The following is a 22,910-nucleotide window of genomic DNA, read 5'->3' on the forward strand; positions in this document are numbered from 1 at the left end:
ATAAAAAATTCCTATAAATCCTTTCTAATTCCAAGTTAAAACAAAACAAAGCAAACACACAGGTAAATAACAACAGTGTGACATTTTTACCAGAAATAGATTATGTTCAAAATCAGTTCCAAAAACTATATAGTTCCTCATCAGAAGGCTTAATAATTAGACAAGAATATATTTCAATACTAGTTAAAATTGAACTTCACAATGGATTTGTGTGTACATGTGATGACCACACAGGTATGCAATTTTTAATTTAATTATTATAGTTTGTCTGAATACAATTCTCCTACATCCTCAAAGCATCTCACATAATGCTTTTTGCATTAATAATCTATATTCAGTTTATTATATTTAACTCAAGGTTCTAGGACATCTTAAGCTTTTATACTAGACTTTTACTAAAAGATATTAAATAAGTTTTAATTCATATTGTAAAGTCATAAATCTTAGACTCTCTCTAAAAAGAATGAAAAGTTTTCTGAACTTACTTCAATAAAAATAATGAAAAAGCTCACAAAACTAATTTGAAAAAAAAAACAAACTCTTACAAACATGGCATATGCCCTGAGTGCTTTTCTTTACTTCTAATTATATCAAATGTTCATTATCGTATGTATACTGTGGCCTGATAATAAAATATAGGAAAATGTCATCATTGTACAATTTTTTTGCTTCCCTCTGATTTATTAACCATTTATTATCATTGTGATCTCTTTGTTTTGTTTTCATGTTTTGTTTTACACCTATACCTAGTTGTAGGAAAGCATTTGTTTATCCAAAGAAAGTGCTTTTTGATCTTAGGTTTTGATTATTTCAACTACCTGTTGGACAGTTTTTATTGAAATGTGCATATAAGTAATGACTGAATTGACCTCCTACTCATTATTTGGTTAAGCCAAAGTGGTATATGAAAGGATCATTGTTAACCATATGCAAGTCAAAGAGATTTCAATATATGCAACTAAATTTGATCTCGGGTAAAAAAAAATAAAATAAAGAATTTGGCAGGTGAAAGACACCCCTGCTCTTGCCCCAAAAGGAATTAGTTTATAGCATGAGGACAACATAAACCTATGTCGGGGTTGTGGAGCAGACAAGTTGGCAAAGATGAAAATGATCTCCGGCAGACTGAGTGTAAAAGGTTAATTATATCTTGTAGTCAAAGAAAACTAAGAGCTGTTGATGATGCTTGGAAAACAGTGAAACAACAGAATATTAACAGTGTATGACGGCTAGTAATAATTTAATAACAGAGGAGTATTGCTTCTATGATGTAAGCAGTGTAACAATGTATTGATAATCTCATTATCAAAATAATTTCTATAAAAAAGTATGGTTTAGAAAACAAACACAAATATGGATCCACATGAGAAAATGATCTATGGCTTGTAGTTGATATGGCAAATTTTATTCTGTGAAACTCATGAGATAGTAGAAAGCGCTTGGAAGGGTTGTCAGTCTTTTGCCCTCCTTCCTACGAAAATCAAAGTCAAGCAGTCTCAGAAATCGGGACAACTTGCAATTGTTCATATTGAGCAAATGTCAGAAAGCCATGGCTGCTAATTCTGAGGGAGCTAAGTAACTATTTACAGGTCATTTCTAACCTAGTGACAACATGAGGCATCATGACAAGTTCACACTGTATGTTTCAGTGAAACACAGCAGTAAAGTTATATAGCAGAGACCCAAACATCATTTGTAATCCAATATGGTTTTGAACTGATCATGTCTATAAAAAATATTGCAAGAGGTATGGACACGGATTATCCAAAGACTGCTGGCCTTGATAAACTATCATGTAAGACTGCTCTCCTTCCGTCACCTCAGTCCAAAGAGATGGCTGCCTGGCTCCTGTTAGCACACAGTGCCTCCCGCTTGCTTCTGACTGCCTGGCCCCCAGGCTGGGATCTCCCCTGCGCCTGCTGAACTGAGATATTCTCGGACGTTATCAACATGAGAGAATTTCTGAATTCCAAACTCTCTCCATGCCCCATTTCCTTAAGACTGTCTAGGATATACATTAAAGCTCAGATAGTAATAACTCGTAGGGGTTCATAATACTTACCTTTTAACCAGACACTTTATTTATTTTGTAAAGGTGGAACAAAACCTGAAAGAAGAGAGGGGAATAGGTAGGGAGCTACACCCTTGGTATCCCATCAAACCTCACACAAAAACCACCGTGCGGGGGGTCTGCCACTTGCTCTGTGCCAAGGCTGACCAGACTTTTACTTATTAACACTTCAGAAATGAGCTTGTATGAAATGCACTTGCCTAGTTTATCCGTGCTTTTTATTGCAAATGAAGTAATGGTCAATGTGACAATGATTTGAAATACAGTAGGACCGACTGTTTCCTTGTTAATAGGGAACTAGAAAGGCAGTATAAAGTGTACTTTGTAAATGTACCAGAGAGAACCATAAAACTGAATAAGCCCATTGACGAGAATACAATACAAGGTGATAACTTTAGGTTAGCCCTAAATAATAGACAACCATAAAAAATAATTGGGTTTAAACACATAATCTAGAGAAAAGACTAAAAATCTTTTTCCGAAAAAAAAAGCATTAATCTAAAGGGAATTTGGCTAAGGTTTAGATTTGCTTAAAAAATATACTTCTCATTTTAAAATATGGCATAGCTTGTCTTTCTACTTATAAGGAATTATGTCATGTTATTATTGGCATTTCCCTTCACGTTTTATCATGCTGATTACTTTAAAATGATGTAATAGTCTTTCTTATTTTGCAAGTGTTTTTCCAAAATTTTATAATAAAAACTGTCAAATATACATAACAGAAAAGTATACAACAAACATCCATATCCTGATACCTCGATTCCATAAGTAAAGTTTTCTATATTCACCTTAATGCATATCTATCCATCCTGCCAAGTCATCTGGTTTTTTTAATGTTTTTCAAAGTGAGGTGAAGATAACAGTACATTTCACCCATAAACACTTTAGCATGACATACTTTTATTTTCCCTTGTAATTTAAAAATATGTTGCTAAGAGATAATGATAATGATGCCTTGCTGTGTGCCGTATCACTAGGAGGCTAGTTAACTTGTCCATTAGAGTTTAGTGCTTATGAGGCTATGGTCTTAGTTTTAATCTCCCTAATGGGTCAATTAGTTATTTTCCATGGGTACATATTAAATCTCTAATCACACTTACTCAAAGTGAAATTTAATGTATTTTCAACAAGGAAGTAACATGGAAGAGTACACAGATCTTTAGTTACAGGCAAATCTGTGAGCAGCCCCTAGTGATGATGTTAATTAACATATTTTGCGAACGATTCATTTGTATATTCAGTGACTGTGAAACATTTATTATTTGAAAAAGTATAATAAAATAATTATGGCTTATTTACCTTCAAGGTACATCATAGTTACAGATATGAATGCTTTATTTTAGGTATTTATTTCTAATGCAGGCTAGCTCTTCAAAAGAATGCAAATTATTGGAGTCTAATATTCCCATAGTGATTTTTGCATCTATCATAGAACAACGAGTAAACAGTCCTTGATTTATCATTAAAAAACAGAGGCACCCTAATCAACAATTTGATGCTGAGCTGTTGAATATATGAATGAGCAGTGTAACTCATCACACGTATACAATTCCCTTTATTTTACCTGATGTGCCTTTAAATCCAAATTTATCTAGATTTATATATATATATACATACATATATATGTATGTATATATATATGTATATATGTATGTATGTATACGTATATGTGTGTGTGTGTGTGTATATATATATATATATATATATGCTTAGAAATGCTACATGTGTACAGAATAAGGCATTAAGATATTTACATTTCATATTATGCCATAAGATAAGTAATTCTTAAGATAATAAGCAGCCTCCAACTTCTACATATTTCATGGAATGCTGGGGCTGGTTCAACAATAAGTGAATTTTCAAGAGTACATTTCATAATGGTCTCTGGAGAAAAACAAGTCTCTCTTCAAAACTTAGGATCTTGATGAATTCTAATTCAATGTGGAAAAATTTTCAGATGCTTACCCATTTAGAAGCAAACTCCATCCCCTGATGTGTCATTTACATGTCCCTCCAAAGTTACTGCCTACCTGTCATCCATATTCATTCAGTATAAAGAATACATATAAAAAGATAGCAAGCAAAGGTTAAGAAATTGACATTTCTTTATGGAAAGGACCAACCCGTCTACCAAGAAAAATCATTAGCATAAGACATTGTAAAAAGAAAATAGTTGTGCCATGTGAATGTCTCACAGACTACAAAACTTTCATGGAAATTCCCACAGGAAACCTACCACATAAAGCAATGGTTCTAACACATTTTGTTTGGAATAATGATGCCATTAACACTTAGCACTACAGTTCCCAAATGGAACTCAGTTTGTGTAATGGTTTACTCTTTATAAAGATAAACACAGTAAGTCACTGTGCAGAGAGGTTGACATGCTTCAGGAATAAACACCACTTTAAACATACACAAAATCTCACGATCCCTGACACAAACCTACTGTTTTAGTCAGTTAAAAAAAAAAATCTGAGTTTTAATTCTGTTTTTTCATTTTATAAAAATAAAGATTATTCATTTAAAAAAAATGTTTATTTATTTATTTTGAGGGAGAGCGAGCGAGCGAGCAAGCAGGGGAGGGGCAGAGAGAGAGAGGGAGAGAGAGCCCTGACGCAGGGCTCAAACCCACGAACCATGAGATCATGACCTGAGCCGAAATCAAGAATTGGACCCTCAACTGACTTAGCCACCCAGATGCCCCTAAAGATTGTTTCTTAGAGGCCTGGAGGTATAGAGAAAGTCAATACTAAACATATGACCGTAAATAAATAATAATATCAAACAAGGTAATGATTTTGATGTTAATGTTAATATACTGATGCAGGCTAAATGAAAATAACTTGAATGGAAGATTAATACCTTCAGAGTATTAACAGAAAGATTTTTAGTTTATTTCCCCAAGTGAGACGAAGTTCCTAAAAATAGGTTATACAAATATATAAATAAGTTAACAATTTGTATCCCTAAACAGATCTCCACTATATAGTTCATGGATCTTTCCACCACCATTTGACCCTTGCCCCAAACCTTACGTATATTATCTAAAGTGCTCACTCTGATATTCTGATATCTGGGTCTTTTGCACTGTGATTCAAGATGATCTGCCATTTATTTATTTTTTTTTAATTTTTCTTTCACGAGTCTCATAAGTCAATGAAAAGCATCAATTTACAGCTCTATGTGGATCACCATGACTTGGGAAATCAAACCAAACCAACAAACAACAATATCTCTCCTGGCCAGGGGAGTCGTTCCTTCCCCAGCAATATGCTGCCCTCAACTTTTCACTTCAGTTGCAAAACACACCCGTTGGCCACATCGCCTCAGGAATTTTTCTTTTCTCTTAAAAGCAAAAGCTCAGACTTCCTCAGTCTCTCACAGATTACTTTCACTTACTTCTTTCACCCATTCCCATCAACTGTGCCCATTTTGTCCACCTGCTTTGTTAATTACAGCACTCCTTCACTGCAGCCATTGGATTTTCCCTGGTTGACCTTAGTCTCCATTAATCCCCTTCGGCCACACTTTTTGGCTACCCTTTTTTTCCTACTCACACTAGACCCTAAAGTTAACTTATTTTGACAACAACTGCTCTTTCAACTCAAAATTTTGTAACCAGTTATAAGACTATGAATCAACTGAGGGGATTGTAACCATTAGTTTTCCATACCGCCATCTCCAAATATTCTTTCCATTCCAACAGGCCACAGAAGGGTTTTCAGGAGTCTAGATTAACCATGAAAACATTCCAAGTGGTAAAACTCAATACAACCAATTTCAACCAGCCACTGATTTTAAAGCTAGCTCCCAAAGTCACAGTACCACACTCAAATTTTCTCCATACTTTAATCCTTATTGTCCTTATTATCTATCTAATTCCTGGACTATCACAACATTTCCCAAGCTCATTTTCCAGCCTCCCTCACTTCATTTCTCCATTTGTATACAAACCATATTCATGCTCTGAAGGTGTTTTGATAAAATTCATTGGGTGGGCAATGAGAAGACTTTCACTGTTTAACTACTAACTTTTCAAGTGTTCAGTGTCCTTCCACAATGATCCAAAACTTGATTTGGGATTTATCTCTCACTATTCCTATAGGCTGTGAGTAAAATGCTATCTTGGTCTCACTTAATCATATTTTTGAACCATGGTCTTGCTATGTATGAAGACACAAGTGACAGAATGTATGTGATTGGATGTAACTGCACAGTAATCTCTGTGAGAGCAGGTCAAGAATACAGGTGCTGCATTCTCTCCCTCACACTAATCTGCAGGTGACAGGACTTCAGTAACCATCACATGACTGGAGGAAAGAAGGGGGAAAGGCAGGAAAGAATGAAGTGAAGGGAGGAAAGAAGGAAGGAAGGAAGGAAGGAAGGAAGGAAGGAAGGAAGGAAGGAAGGAAGGAAGGAAAGAAAAAAAAGAAAGAAAGAAAGAAAGAAAGAAAGAAAGAAAGAAAGAAAGAAAGAAAGAAAATTCAAATTTTAAAAACACAAGCCATCATTTATATTATAACTGTTCCAGAAATACCATACCTATCAAGTATTTCCCCAAAATATATAATTTATGGATAAAAAAACTGAACTGAATGCTATTTTATTAAGTTGCAAAGACTAGTGTTAAAAAATAACTCATAGCTCTATTCTCTGATCAACTGTGATAAAATTAAATTTTCAAGACTAACAGATTAATGCCAAACCACTTATCAATTTGCTTTCAAAAAAAAACAAAAAAAGTAAGACATTAGATAAACAGAAGGGAATAAGTGTATCCTTTCTCAAGGATGTGTGAAAGAAGCTGATTTTTTTTAATTTTTTTTTAATTTAATGTTTATCTATTTTGAGAGAGAGAGAGAGAGAGAGAGCAGAGCAGCAGAGGGGCAGGGAGAGAGGGAGACACACAATCTGAAGCAGGCTCCAGGCTCTGAGCTGTCAGCACAGGGACTGATGCGGGGCTCAAAGTCACGAGCCATGAGATCATGACCTGAGCCGAGGTCGGACGCTTAACCGACTGAACCATCCAGGCGCCCCAAGAAGTTGATGTATTTAAGAGATGGATGCATATGCGGTCAGAGTGGCAGAGGTGGCTATTAAGCATGAGCATGAGATTGTGGGACCGGAAAGATGCTGGGTTAGAATCAAGAAAAAGAGAGAAAGAGGGAAATAAACAGATGAATTAGATCATAAGTCAGGCGGGAGGAGTACAGAGTTATAGTGAGAGCTCCAGAGCAAGAAAATGCGTGAGAGAGATTGAGATTTCACTCTGGAAAAGGGCTTAGCGAGGAGGGAGTTACAGGACAAGAGGGGAGATGCAGCTTGCCGACTTTGCCTGTAGAGACAGGCATGGTCTCTGTAATGAGTACCTCAGGGAATAAAAAGGCATCATAGCAGCGCTGGAGGCCACAGCACCCTCTTAGACAGGACTGGTGGGATTGCACCTGGTGTTCAGACTCAGGGACCTCATTATCCAAAAGGTGAAGAGAAGCTGGAAGGAGTTCAGAGACATGATGGAAGAATGATTAAGATGCGGAGAAAAATGATTTACGATGCAAGATTAAAGCACTAAACAAGCAGTAAGGTTGGCTGAGCCACAAGTTGATGGGCAAAGGAGCTATCTATAAACAGACAAAAGACATAAATAACCTAGAGGAAAAACATTATTACGGAACCTGGTACCAGGAGGAGTGGTTTATGGAGAACAATTGTAATAAGGCAGAAAAGAAGACAACCCTAAGTTACGAAGGGAAGCATAAACATACAAGAGATAAATCTGCTTGCCTGATAATGGAACAGGGCACTATCCTGGGAAATAGCTGATATCGGTCTGTATGTACAAGATACAACCAATTGGACCACACAGATGTTACGACGATTCTAGAAGACACAATCAACAGAATAAAGAAATATCAGAACCATACTAACAATTTGAGCTCGGTTCGCAAAAGACTCAAAAATTTAGCTTCAGCCTCTATAATTTGTTCCTACGATGGCCTTATTAATTAATGACTTGAAATGTAAAGTAATTGAGCAGCTTCTAGAAAGGAATAAAATGGGGTAAGTCCTTTACTGCTGCTTCCAGTTAGTCTATGTGTTGGTTTGCAATATGGTCTTTTTAAAGATTAAAACATAAATGAATCACTTATATAATTAGACACGTGGGCAGATATAAAACCTTGAAATCATCATCCCTGTGGGAGTGAGACAGCTCCTCACAGAAGGAAACAGAGGATTCCCAGGTGGAACTTCATCCATAATACCACACACTGCTGCATGCCCGTGGAGACCATCTGTGTCTTCCCTATGAATCACACCGGGATACCCATCCTATTACAAGTTTCTTTTATTAAATAAAACAATGGTGGGCACCTGGGTGGCTCAGTCGGTTAAGCATCCGACTTCACCTTAGGTCATGATCTCGTGGTCCATGAGTTTGAGCCCCGCGTCGGGCTCTGTGCTGACAGCGCAAAGCCTTGAGCCTGCTTCGGATTCTGTGTCTCCCTCTCTCTCTCTCTGCCCCTCCCCTGCTCGCTCTCTGTCTCTCTGTCTCAAAAGAAATAAGCATTAAAAAAAAATTAAATAAAACCCATGGCACAGATTTCAAGATTTGAGGAAAACTCCTGATGCTCAATAGAAAACGGAATCAAATAAAATTCTGATACTGACAGGAGTCATATTTCCCATGTTTTCATCAAAATTTTTTACGTGCTTGACAACTTGAATCTCTGCGCTTTAAGAATCATCTGTACCTGTTGGATAGCAATTTCCAATTTGTAAAACACGTGTATGCTTCTTAGCCCATTTGAACCTCACCCTTGAAGTTAGGTATTATTAATTCCCCACTTTATAAATAACAAAGCTGAGAAGAGAAGTTACTCAGAAGCCAAAGTCAGGCTGACAAGAACCACCAGTAGCAAAGACCAGCATCTTCTGACTGCATGGCCTGTGATCTATCCACTACACTGTATTTCTTATATGATTCCTGTCCTCAATCACAGCCCATGTCAGGCTCTGTGTGGACCGTTCGGAACCTGGTTGGGATTTTCAGTCTCCCTCTCTTTCTCTGCCCCTCCCCACTTGTGTTGTCTCTGTCTCTCTCAAAATAAACTTAAAAAAATTTTTTTAATAAATAAACAAACAAACAAACAAATAAATAAAACAAAACTTAGTTGCTTAAGTTTCCAGAATGTGTAGCCATCTGTTTTTACAGAAGGGCATATCATAGTTGATTAAAATACAGCTCTTGCCACAGTGGAACAAGATGGTGGAAGGCCCAGGTATATTTCAGAATTTGGAACAAGAGGACATTCTGATGTGAAGTGGGGTGGAGAGAAAACAACGCGGCAGAGGTATACTAGGAGGGTGAGGCGCAACTTGAGGAAGAAGAATGTGGAAAAATAGTGGAAGCTCTGTCAAGTTTCCAGGAACTGAAAAACAAGCACATGCACAAAAAGAGACTTGGCAACTTCTTCCCAAATGCACCAAGGAGCAATCTGCAGAACAGAAGGTTCCAGTAGCCGAGAGGAAATACACTTAGCAGAGGCAAACATCATCTTGGAACCGGCTTAAAGGAAAATAACATTCAAAAAGCTCAGAAGCTCAGATTCCTTGGAAGACAGAAGTAAAGGAACTGGGTCAACTATGGAATGTCACAGGACAGAGGTTTAGAGGCTGAGGATATCCCAAGCAGTGAGCTAATGACCTGGAAAGGTCTGAGAGGCCAGGGACAAGAGAGGGAAAAGCAGTACATTCTAAAATGGTAATTTACATTTTGAAGGGAAGGGGAAAATTTCTAAAAGAAACATGCAGAAATTAAAATAGAGAAGGAACAAAGACAAAATTAAAAGACAGCCTTTGAAAGTGCCTCTCTAAGAAAGTAAGTTAATATTTGTGCATTTGAGAGCCTGAGCTCTGGAATCAAATCGCCTGGGTCTACATCCCATCTTTACCTCTTAGGAGGGAACTTGGGCGAGTTATTTAATCTCTTTGTGCCTCACGTTACTCACCTGCGAAAAGCAGAAAATAGTATCAGTCACTACACAGTAGAGTAATAATTCAGTTAGAAAAGTCTTGCAAAGAACACAGTGCTTATGAGAGTAAACAGTAAAATAAAGCTAAACTTCAAAAATCATAAGTATTTAGAATAGTTGAAAATAAGAAATGAAATCTGAAAATTAAAAAAAAAACAGAAAAAAAACAAAGGCTATCTATAAAAATGGTAAGCCTCACTGGAAAATAAATAAGAAAGAATCAGTGTCCAACAGAAAGGAAATATAAAGAGAACGAGAAAGATGAAGATTAAGGCTACTCTTTTTGAATGTAATGAAAAAATGAGAGATGTTACTTAAAATTTATCTGATCCAAGGAAATTTACTATGAAAAATGTAAATTCATGGAAAATGGGCAATGCAGCCCCTTATTTCTGAAAGAACCAATTCAGAAATCCAGCTTCAATCATCCAGAGGCACCCTTCTTCTCATTCCCAGAATTGCCTTCAACTAGCCAAGTGTTTCAATCCTGATTCAAGTAAATAATCAAGCATTTCATGTTGGAATGCCCTTTCAAAAATACTAAATAAAAGTAATTGTGCCTATCTTCCAAATATAAATTGAATTAAGTCATAGATGCTTGTTCTAACAAAGAAGTCTTAAGCTTTCACTATATTTACTTTTTAAATGGAACAATCAATAGAAACAATAACCAAATTTTTTGACTGCTCACTGTGTGTTAAAGCCAACATATTTCCTCTCAAGCTCCTATAGGTAGATACTATTTTTAACCCAAATTAGCGTGAGAAAAAGTTGATATTCAGAGCAGCTAAACTAGCATTCCAGGTAATATAGTCCATCAGTAGTAGAGTGAATTTCAGTTAAGGTCTATCTAAAGTAAAATACTGCTCTTTTAACAATGTTTCTATACGAAAGTCATTCTTTTTTTTTTATTTTAAAATTTTTTTTTCAACGTTTATTTATTTTTGGGACAGAGAGAGACAGAGCATGAACGGGGGAGGGGCAGAGAGAGAGGGAGACACAGAATCGGAAACAGGCTCCAGGCTCTGAGCCATCAGCCCAGAGCCTGACGCGGGGCTCGAACTCACGGACCGCGAGATTGTGACCCGGGTGAAGTCGGACGCTTAACCGACTGCGCCACCCAGGCGCCCCTATACGAAAGTCATTCTTGAATAAATAACTTGAACTGAGCCAACACACCACATGATGCCAATCATCCCAGATTTAAAGTAGTTATTTAAACCAGTATTTTTTAAATGATTTTTAATTTTGGCCAGAAAAAAAAAAAAACATGAAATTTACCATCATAGCCATTTTTAAGTGTATAATTCAGTAGCACTATGCATATCCACCTTGTTGCCCAAGAAATCTCCAGAACCTTTTCATCCTATAAAACTGAAACTCTTTACTGATTGAACAAGTCCCCATTTCTCCCTGCCCCTAATCCTTGAAACCACTATTTTTCTACTTTGTATTTCTATGAGTCTGACTACCTTAGATACCTCATATAAAAGGAATCATATAGAATTTCTCTTTTTGCGACTAGATTATTTCACTTAGCATAATGCCTTCAGGGTTTATCCATGTTGTAGCATGTACCAGGATTTCCTTTTTTTTTTTTTTTTTTTTAAGGCTGAAGAGTTTTTCACTGCATATACATACCACATTTTGTTTGGCCATTTATTATGAACAATGCTGCAGTGAACATGGATATGAAAATATCTCTTTGAGATCTTGTTTTCAAGTCTTTTGGACATATATCTAGAAGTGGAATTGCAGCATCATGTTGTAATTATATTTTCCATTTTTTTATGGAAACTCCATACTATTATCTTAAGCTGCTGACCATTTTACATTTCCATCAACAGTGCACAGGTTCCAATTTCTCCATACCCACACCAACACTTGTTATTTTTTGTTGTTTGGATTGCAGCCATCTTAATGGGTGTGAAGGGATAGCTCATTATGGTTTTGATTTGAATTTCTCGATTGATCAGTGATGTTGAGCATCTTCTCATATGCTTGTTAACCATTTTTCTATCTTCTTTGGAGAAATGTCTATTCCAGTCCTTTGTTCATTTTTTTCAATCAATTTATGACTTCTACAGTTGTTACTGAGTTATAGCAGTCCTTTATGTATTCTGAATGTTAACCCTTTTTCAGATATATGATTTGTAATTAGTCTCTCCCACTTCACAGGCAGCTTTTTCATCTGTTGTCTCCTTTGATGGACAGAAGTGTTTACGTTTGATATAAGCAAAACCAGTAAATTTTTACCCCAACCTGTGTCTATCTATCTAACTTTTGTGAATATGGGCAACCAAATTTCATGAAAACCAAGAAGATAGACAGAATTTTTGAACCACTTAGATTTTAAAAAGTAATTGCAAGGGGAAAAAATGCCCTTAATAATTTTTAGTTCTCATAGTCTGAGCATGTCACCAAGCTGTATTTGATTTTCATGTTTAAAGGTGCCTGGACTTTTTTCATACAACACAGCCTCTAAATATAAGCCAATTACTTCATCTGTTCTGAAGTGAAGAAACAATGACTTGATCCAAAGTAGAAGGAAATTTCAGTGTTACATGTTGAGAGACTAAATGTCAGCCCTCAATCAATGTGGCATATAAACTCTGTAGAGTGCATATAACATATTACTTTCGGAAATTTTCAGGATAATATTGATAGTATAAAATTTTAACTTTAAATGCTGATTTTAGAATGCAGAACCTATGTAAGATTCAACTCCACTGTATTTTGTTTACATCTGGCCAATAAAATGTGGTCCTTTGCTCAGGGAGATAACAATGTAATTTTAAAAAATGTATACAAACAGCTGTATTTTGAGCAGAATGTAAATGCTATAAAAGATATAAATATAAATGAAATCGTTACAAAACCTTGTCTTGATTGAGATGGGAAGGGAATGGAGTGGAATCAATGACAATTCATAGTAGGGATGTCATTTAAGCTGGAATTTGAAAGTAAAATTTCAAGAGACACTTAAGATATGACAAAAGAAGAGAAGTGATGTCATAGTTTTATGGGGCTAAAATCGCATGATCTAAGCTGCAAAGTCAGATTACAGCCAAAGGCATTTAGACTGGATTCTGTTATCACTTAGGGCATGGATTAAATGACAACAGTGGCATCTGAGAATGGTTAATAATGAGGGGATCACATTATCAGGAGAAAACCACGCCTTGCCCAGAATGGTTTCATTTCTTGTGGTTTTTCAGTAACTTGATACATATATACATCAATACCTAAAAAATCACTTATTAAGTCCACTTTAGGTCACTCTCTTTAAACAAAACAAGAGCCTCGACCATTCCTGATCCCTCTCATATAAAATAGGAACAAATGTGTGACGTAGGAATTGCAAATTATGAAGAGAATACGTGCTTGAAAAGAAATATGTAGAGATACATAGAGATATATGGATATATGTCAAAGGAAAATCTTAACTGGTTCACAATTAAAAAAAAATGTATTATCTCCATAACATAAAATTATATAAATACATATTCAAGCATATTACATGCTTCAGTAGTTTTTTTTTTTAATTTAATGTTTATTTATTTTTGAGAGACAAAGACAGAGCGTTAACAGGGGAGGGGCAGAGAGACAGAGAGGCACAGAATCCAAAGCAGGCTCCAGGTTCTGAGCTGTCAGCACAGAGCCCAATGTGGAGCTCAAACTCACGAACCATAAGATCAAGACCTGAGCCGAAGCCGGACACCTAACCGACTAAGCCATCCTGGTTCCCCCACTTCAGTCATTTTTAATCAACAGAGGAAGGTGCCAAGAAAATCATTAACAACATAAGCGAATTTAATAGCTATGAATATCTAATTTGGTTCAAATGGGTTTGCTTTCACTTTTATCCAATGCAAGATTTCATATACATAGTTATACATATACACACCTATATATACACACCTAATGCTTAATGTTTTAGTTTTGCTTAAATTATATATTTTTCTGAAAGACCTTGATGTTGCAAAATACAGTGTTCTTACCCAAGAGAAAGGTTTTAGAATGCAACATCCTAAATTTGTTAGGGTTTAGGATTAAATGAGAACAGAAATATGAGTTAGGAGACTATTAAAATAATTCAGGCAAAAGATCATGAAGGTTTGAATCATGATGTTGGCAGTGAGAATGGAAAGGAGGGAAATTTTAAAAAAATCTTGATGAACTAAGTGGAAATAGAGAGCAGGGGAAAGTGATCATAATAGCAGCTAGCACTTATGCAGGGATAACTAAAGAACAGACATTATCCTAAACTGTGAATCCACTGATTTATTTAATCCCCACAGTAAACCTATTAAATACTCTCATTACCCTATTTTATAGATGTGGGAACTAAGAGGGCTAAAATAAGGTGTCCTAAGCTATAAGCCAATAAATGACAGTCAGGATGGAAACACAGGCTGACTAAACCCGAGACACATGTTCTACATTACCTCAGAGATGCCTACTGTATGAAATTCAGATTATTTATTGTGGTAAATAAATGGGATTTATTTATTTGTGGTACAGAAACAAAGAAAAGAGGTTAAGAAGTTTGGTAAAGAAAACAAAATATTAAAAATTCGTGTTTTATTTTACACATTTGTGTTTGAAGGCCAGAAAGATATGTAGATTAGAAAAAAAAAGACAAGGAGGTTTTGTACAAGAGGATATAATAGATTATGACCAAAGCAACTGATCGTACCACTGTCTGATGAATGGTGTACAGGTGCTGTGAACTTGAGGATAAATTATCAAATTTTCAAAAGTTGGATGAAAAATGTCCTGAAATCAACACAAATGAATTGGCTCTAGGGAAATATCTATCAACCGTGGCTGGTGAAGCAGAAGTATTTCATTAGATACAGGTAAATAGAAACCACCATGGAGAAGGTAGAGCACAAACAAAATTATGCATCATTACGTAGGAAATGACATCAACCACATCAAGGCACGAGACGTTACAATAGGTTTTTGTTTGTTGGTTTTTTTGGTAGCTTAAAATGCCTGATCTAGAGATCTAGGCTGGATACATGGACAAGTGAGACCAAGAGTGCCTGGAAATATGGAGGACAGTCAAGGGTGGAGATGTTCTAAAGGAGACACAAATAATTTCAGTCAGGGTGAAGAAAAGAAATAAAAGAGCTAGAATAGGAGTTTCAATTATTAAAAGTTTTCACCTTTAGAAGATAGCAAACTTTCCCATGAAGGTGACACTATTGTTGGAGAGCCATTTGTTTATATTTTAGTGAGAATATGATTATTTCCGCCTAAAATTCCCTAGATTTGTTTTTATGCTACCATAGAAATATCCTCAGGAAGAGTTATTAGTATTTGAGCTCTACCTGTATAGAGATACAATCAAAAGACCAATACGTATAAGAAGGAAGAATGTATTTTCACATCTATTCACCAGTTAAAAAAAACAAAGCAAAGCAAAACAAAACAAAAAAAAAACCAAACATATAAAACCGGGAATTATCATTCCAGGAAGGTTGGAATTTCCCTCTACAGGAAAATATCCACAACTGAAAGATGAAATGCAATAAATAAATACATGATTAAGAGAAAAATAAGACTGCACATCTGCTTCCTGGTAGAATTATGATGAATACATTGGGAAATGTTGCTTTTGGTTTCTATTATTAAAGGTGACCACATCAAGAAAGCATGAGATTGTGTAAAAACGTTATCTTCCTTTGTTCACACCCTGATGATAAATGGCAAGTAGCAACACTTTAGGTAAGTCTACACCTCCTACAAAGAGCTATAAACAACAAACCAATAGCCGCACCGCGTCAGGTTAACATGAGTATATCAGATGAGGACATTTATTTTGGATTAAAATCTATACTACAGTTGAACAGTTTAATACCATTTTGTACCAGAGCTTCTTATTTTAAAAAAATGTGGAAAGGGATGCATGTCTGCCCACATAATCTACCCATTACTAATCTATCCATTAGCATTTTGGGGTGGGGGATGAGTACAGTTAGACATCAGACCCACACCAGACCCAGAGGGAGCTTCATCCTTTCTACAAGCTACTCAGAACCAATTGTACAGGAAATGACCAACAGCAAATATTATACAACTTCTAACAATGTTTAAGTATGATTTTTTTTTTTAAATAGCGGAGCAACTACTAAAAGCCTCTCATATGATTTATAGAATGTGCATGGTGTGAAATGCCTTCAAATTAAATCTAACTCTCATTTAGGTTTCTTTTTTTTTATTTTTTTTTCAACGTTTTTTATTTATTTTTGGGACAGAGAGAGACAGAGCATGAACGGGGGAGGGGCAGAGAGAGAGGGAGACACAGAATCGGAAACAGGCTCCAGGCTCCGAGCCATCAGCCCAGAGCCTGACGCGGGGCTCGAACTCACGGACCGCGAGATCATGACCTGGCTGAAGTCGGACGCTTAAACATTTAGGTTTCTTGAATGATGAAGTTACCCTAAAACTGATAGGTAACAACAACTTAAGTCGAGGGTAAGCTCAGAAAGAAAAAGAAAGCAAATCAAAAACTCTGTACTTTTTCGGGTTGTCTGGGAGAATCCTCCTGAATGTCCTAAACCAATAAGGGCATTGCAAGGGACACTTCAGACGTTCATCCTGTAGAAGAATCATTCATTCACTTAATACTTACTGAACATCTGCTATATATTGATTAGCCATAGTGGTAACATGGTGATTCAGGCCTATTCCAGCCCTCATCAAGCTTACATTATAATAGAGGACACAGACTAGAAAACAGGCAATTCCACAGGATGTTTTAAATGGGAGAAGAGAGTTTGATTCTGCACGTGCCTTCATGTTATTTAGTCTTGTCGTAAAGATGATAGAAACACTAAGATTGCCCTTGCTTGCCCCAGTGCCCTGATTCTTTTGTAATATTTTGAAAATTTATTTAATAAGTTCCCAAAACTTTATTAACACTTTGTGCCTATCATCTACCATGTTAGTCTTATATATACACAAACATATATAAAAGGCATTGTATGCATAATATAAAGTATATGTAATCACACAGAGTATAGGTAATACATAAGTAATCTCTTATATGCTAAAGGATTAACATGTTGTAATATATATATATATATATATATATATGCACATTTATAGAGATTTTAGGGGAGGAAAAATAATTTTCCCTCTGTCCTTCTTGGTTCTTGGCTAAGATTACCCTGTAAATAAAATAATAAAAAGACAGATTAACAGAAAAACCAACATAAATTTAATAACTTGTATACCTCCTGTATACATGGGATATAGCCAGGAAAACCGTGTAACTCCCTAAATGGCCCAAGCCACCACCTTAAAAACTATCTCCATGTAAAGGTAAAAGAAACTGCTGCAGGGGGCAGTTAAGGGAGGTTACCAGGAAAAGCACAGTAAATAAGGGTATGGTCGTTATGCAGCTTTAAGTGCAAGCCTTCTCCACTGATAAGAGCTTCCAAGAGATTTAGTCATCCGCCTCTTCAAGAGGAGACAGGGAGGCACCTGTACAAATGGAGATATCCCTTATAAAAATAAATTTCGCTTACAAAAGGATAACCTCTAGGTTTTCAGAGTTTCTCCTGAATCTGCCATCTCTTAAAAATAACCAGGTCAAGATAATCCTTACACCAAAGAGGCATATTTTGGGGTGAAATATTTTGCTTCCCTTCAAATATATGCATACATATGTATATCCAAGAGTGTGTATACACAAACATATAGATAGAAAATTCTATAATGTTAATAACAGGTACACACTTATAAGTATACTCCCCCCCTTTTTTTCTTTCTTTTTAAGTAATGAAAAGTAGCTAGGGAGAGACCGGATCAAGGGCAGCTCTAAACCTTTGGAGGTCATAAGCAGGATAAGAGTCTTTGGTTAACAGATAAGAAAATATTTTGTTCTTTTGGAAACAGTCACCTTTATGGACTACTCATTATCACCTTGCTTAGGTCTAAATGTCAACAATTCTGGTAGAACACATTACATTTCTTTTCTAAATTATTTGTCGACATCTGGGGCACCTGGGTGGCTCAGTCAGTTAAGCGCCCAGCTCTTGACTTCGGCTCAGGTCATGATCCTCACGGTTCTTCCTCAGTTTGAGCTCCGAATAGGGCTCTGCGCTGATGGAGCAGAGTCTGCTTGGGATTCTCTCTCTTTCTGTCTCTCTGCCCCTCTCCTGCTCACATGCTCTCTCTCAAAATAAATAAATAAAACTTTAAATTATTTGTCACTATCTGGAAGAAGTAGGATGCTTTCCCTGCTAGGAGTAAAGAGACTTCAGTTATAATCTCAGCTTGGTGGCTACTCAGTTGTACGTTTCCGAACGCGCTACAATTTTTCTTGCACACGTGGGCGGGACTATTCCTCCGCAAACATTCAACACTGATCTTAGAATACAGAAGTTGTTCTTTCATGTTTAAGGAAGGAAGAACAGAAAGTAAAGAGGAAGGGGAGAATTCGCATTACTTCATCTTCAATCTTCTCTGTAAAATTAAGAAATTGGACTAGGCATTCTCTCAGGTTTGTTTGTTTTTTTTCCTGAAATATCATGAGTGTATGAGACAAATGAGACAAAAATTATTTTACTATTTTATTATTGTTATTATTATTTTTTTTTTTAATAGAGAGATTTCCAATTAAACATTCTGAGACTAACAGTTTATCAGCCTTACACTCTGATTATTTCCAAGGCTGGAATTAAAACAAACTAAATCACACAAAAAACAAAATACAAACAAAATCCCTCAGGTACTAGTCCTGTTAAATAAGCTTTAACAAAATACACATGTTGAAAAAATAGCAAAATTCTGTACCGGATATGCACAAATACAATATATTTAGACTGTAATACAGAACTTTAGGAACGCTATTCTCTGAACACTAACAGGTTGTCTGTTACTCTCACAAAGCATTTTCTGTTCACATTATTCTGAATGTAGGTGATCTAAAGTCAAAATAAACTGACAGGATAGTATGCTTGGCACATTTTCCTAGCTTATTAACTTGATGGTACATAAAGCTATAAAAACCTCATCCTAGTACCTAACATTTTTTTAAATAAATAACTGCTGCTATCTGGTGAGAATTATTTTAGATTCCTTGATTGAAAGAGAGAGAATCAATCTAAGACTCCTTGATACTTTCCCACTAAAACAGAGAAAGAACAGCTGAAGTATAAAATTCCATTATTTAAACAAAATACTATTTTGCTGATGCTACATGTGACTTGGGATCTTATTTTTGGCTCTTATGATTCAACTTTGATTTTTGTTTTCAATTGTAATTACAAATCAACAAAGATTGATTTCTAAGCTAGATGTCAAGGAGAACGAACATAAGATATGAACAAAGTCTCTATCCTAAGGAGCTGCTAGTTTGTAAGGTATATAAAATGTATCCAGGGGTACCTGGGTGGCTCAGTTGGTTGGGGGTCCAACTTCAGTTCAGGTCATCATCTCACGGTTCCTGAGTTCAAGCCCCACGTAGGACTCTATGCTGACAGCTCAGAGCCTGGAGCCTGCTTCAGATTCTGTGCTCCCTCTCTCTCTGTCTGATCCCCACTTCCGCTCACTCTCTGTCCCTCAAAAATGAATAAACATTAAAAAAAATTAATGTATCCAGATAAATTAATTTTAAATTTATATTTGTTATAAAATGTGAATCTATGTGACAGAGAAAATAAGTTACTGAACTTATTTATGTTTTGTGAATTGTTACATTGATGAAGAAACTGAGATCTGAATTAGTTTTTGAAAATGGACAGGATGGGGCATCTGGGTAGCTCAGTCGGTTAAGCGTCCAACTTCGGCTCAGGTCATGATCTCTTGGTTTGTGAGTTCGAGGCCCGTGTCAAGAGCCTGGAGCCTGCTTTGGATTCTGTGTCTCCCTCTCTCTCTGCCCCTCCCCTGCTCATGCTCTGTCTCTCTCTGTTTCAAAAATAAAAATAAATAAAAATAAAAAATAAAAAAAAAAAAGAAAGAAAATGGACAGGTTACTAAGAGATTAAAAAAAAGACAAAAGGAAGGAACTTCACTCAGGATGAACAGCATGAGCAACACTGGACATGAAATTTTAAACATATATAACAACAAACTAAGGATTTACTATTTTATTTCACCAACTATTTAATTTTGTCATAGGCTTCTATTTCCCATTCTGTGACATCTCCCTTAAAGTTTCTATCTATACAAGGTCTCCATCCTGTCTATCTAAAGATTATTTCAGTAACCTAAAAAATTCAACTTCCTTTAGCAGGAAAAAATTCATTAGGTATTCTATATCCTGCAGGAATTAAGTCTGACCTCAGACCTTCTATGTGGGAAGATACTACTTGTTTTTTTGTGAATTCCGGGAACAATATACATTCATTTCAAAAAGTGTAACATCAATGAGAAAGTTTGAAGGTTAACAAATCTAGGTCCTGAGAGGAATATAAAACAGTTCCAAGTCAGGATGAGTGAAAGTTCTCATTATAATAAAATGCTTCGAGTATATAATAGGACAAAACCATGAAATCCACAAGTAATGAACAAAGTACACAAATTACAAAAAGTCTGATATAATAGTCTTGTGTTCCCCTGGTACCCTTATTTTCTATTCTCATCACCATTGTGTGAATTCAGCCCTTATTACATCCATGAAAAGTCTCTTAACTGGTCTCCTTGAAAACTATTCCTAGGTCTATCTTCCTAAAACACTAAGACTTGGGTTATTTCATGGTTCAAACGTGTTTAGTGGCTCCCAACTGCCTACAGAATAAGATCCAAACTCTGTACCCTGGCACCTCAAGGCTTTTGCAACTAATAGAACAGCTTACTGTATATATTGTACACTGTATATGTTTGAGAAAAAATCAAACTCTTAGTGTCGGTTTCTTTAAATAACAATGGTGTCAGGAACTGGGCGAGGTTCTTTATCTACATTTTCTCATCCAATACTCACATGTGTTTTGGATGTAAGGCTGTCATTTACTCCACTTCAAATACAAGTATACCAAAGTTGATCAGGTTAAAAAACTTCCCAAGTTTTCCCAAATACTAAATTGTGACTTCAGAGTGTACTCCTTTTCCACAATATAGTATAAACACTGATGTGTACAAAATCACACCCACAATGGGAGAAAGCATATGGTGAGATCATTCTAAGAATCTAAACTCCTTGCTAAGTGGATGATTGACAGCCTTAGACTAGCGTCTACTGGAAAAAGCACTGGCTAAGTGACCAAAACCAGGGGAGGGTTCAGGGTTAATAATTTATGTGTCTTCCCCATTTACATAATAACTGGAATGAGTACAGTGAATGGATCCGTGAGAAAAGCCTGTACAAAGAAAAGGCAGCTGTAAGCAAAGAGGCAAAATTCAGTTAGTGGGAGGAAGAGAAAGGGGAACCATGAAGGGGGTAAAGAAGGAGCAGTCAGATACAATCAAGGAATTATAGAGGCCCCCAAATAACAACCTGCATAGCAGCCCAAAGGTTTTCTCATCTTCCCTACCTGTCTTCAAACCGGAGTACAGACTCATTGCCTTGTCCCAGATCACTGCTTTTCTAGTGACCCTGGAACTAACTGGAAAGCCCACTATTAGCCTGGCTGGTCCCTATGAATGACATCTAAAAGTAATCATCTGGAAAAAAAAACCCCTTGCCCTAGCAAAATATTTATAAATTATCGCCTTCACTTGAAATTCCATCAAGAGATAAACCAGCAGATTTATAAGCATTTATTCATGAAAGTAATTAAAAAACAATAAGGGGGCGCCTGGGTGGCTCAGTCGGTTAAGCACCTGACTCTTAATTTTGGCTCAGGTCATGATCTCAAGGTTTGTGAGATGGAGTCCCACATCAGACCCTGCACTGATAGCGTGGAGCCTGCTTGGGAGTGTCTGTCTCTCTCTCTCTCTCTCTCTCTCTCTCTCTCTCTCTCTCTCTCCCTCTAGCCCTCTCTCCCCCCCAAAAAATAAACATTAAAAAAAAAGCAACAGGAGTAAGAGAAATTTTTAAAAATAACACAAGCTAAATTGACTCTGTATTCTTTAAAATTATTCCTTCTCTTGATTTCCTCTAACAAAATTATCCTTAATAAGTCATAGAATAGAAAATGCCACATTCTAGGGGCGCCTGGGTGGCTCAGTCGGTTAAGCGTCTGACTTCAGCTCAGGTCATGATCTCACAGTTCATGGGTTCAAGCCCCGCGTCAGACTCTGTGCTGTCAGCTCAGAGCCTCGAGCCTGCTTCAGATTGTGTGTCTCCCTCTCTCTCTACCCCTCCCCCGCTTGCACTCTGTCTCTCTCTGTCTCTCAAAAATAAATAAAAACTTCAAAAAAAATTAAAAAAAAGAAAATGCCACATTCTAAAGGTGTATATAGAAAGAATGATATATAGAGAGTGATCAGCTTTATGATTGTTTAGAAAATATTTAGAAATTATTTCAAATAAATCCTATTTATCCTATCTCCAAAACATTTTATTTCCTGTGAAATAGAATATGGTTTTATAAATTATTATTAATGTAAGATGTGTAATTAATATAAGCAATATAAATAATTTATAAATTATTATGAATATAAGCCTATCGATGAAGATTCATATATAGAAGTGACAACTAAAGGAATAGACTAATCTGAAACAATATCAACAAAGGCATCAGAAAAGTATTTTCCCATAAAACATTATTCAGTTTCACTTCCACTTGCGCAGAAGCTGAAGTGACCTTTAAGTTCAATTTCTGGAAACTATCATTGATTAACATACTTGCTGTTTCTATTAGTTTATTCCAGAGAACAGCCAAGTGGATGAGGCAGCATGA

At 36.2% G+C, this 22,910-nt stretch overlaps 1 protein-coding gene across 5 annotated transcripts in view; it reads right to left on the minus strand.

Annotated features, from left to right (window-relative positions):
- The window catches only part of SEMA3D (semaphorin 3D), a 199,622-nt gene that overhangs the window by 159,342 nt on the left and 17,370 nt on the right, over nucleotides 1-22,910 (minus strand). The window contains exons 1-2 of one of the 5 annotated variants that reach the window (XM_045052320.1): nucleotides 10,030-10,073; nucleotides 7,862-7,957 (exon numbers count right to left, since the gene is read on the minus strand). The exons of 3 other annotated variants lie outside the window; for them this stretch is intronic. The gene's annotated coding sequence lies outside the window, so the exon portion shown is untranslated. Of the gene's footprint in view, nucleotides 1-7,861; nucleotides 7,958-10,029; nucleotides 10,074-22,910 lie in introns of those variants that run through there. One more of the 5 variants, XM_019825397.3, reaches the window with a different exon arrangement.

The sequence above is a fragment of the Felis catus genome, chromosome A2 (genome assembly GCF_018350175.1).
Source record: "Felis catus isolate Fca126 chromosome A2, F.catus_Fca126_mat1.0, whole genome shotgun sequence".
In the NCBI taxonomy this organism is placed as follows: domain Eukaryota; kingdom Metazoa; phylum Chordata; class Mammalia; order Carnivora; family Felidae; genus Felis; species Felis catus.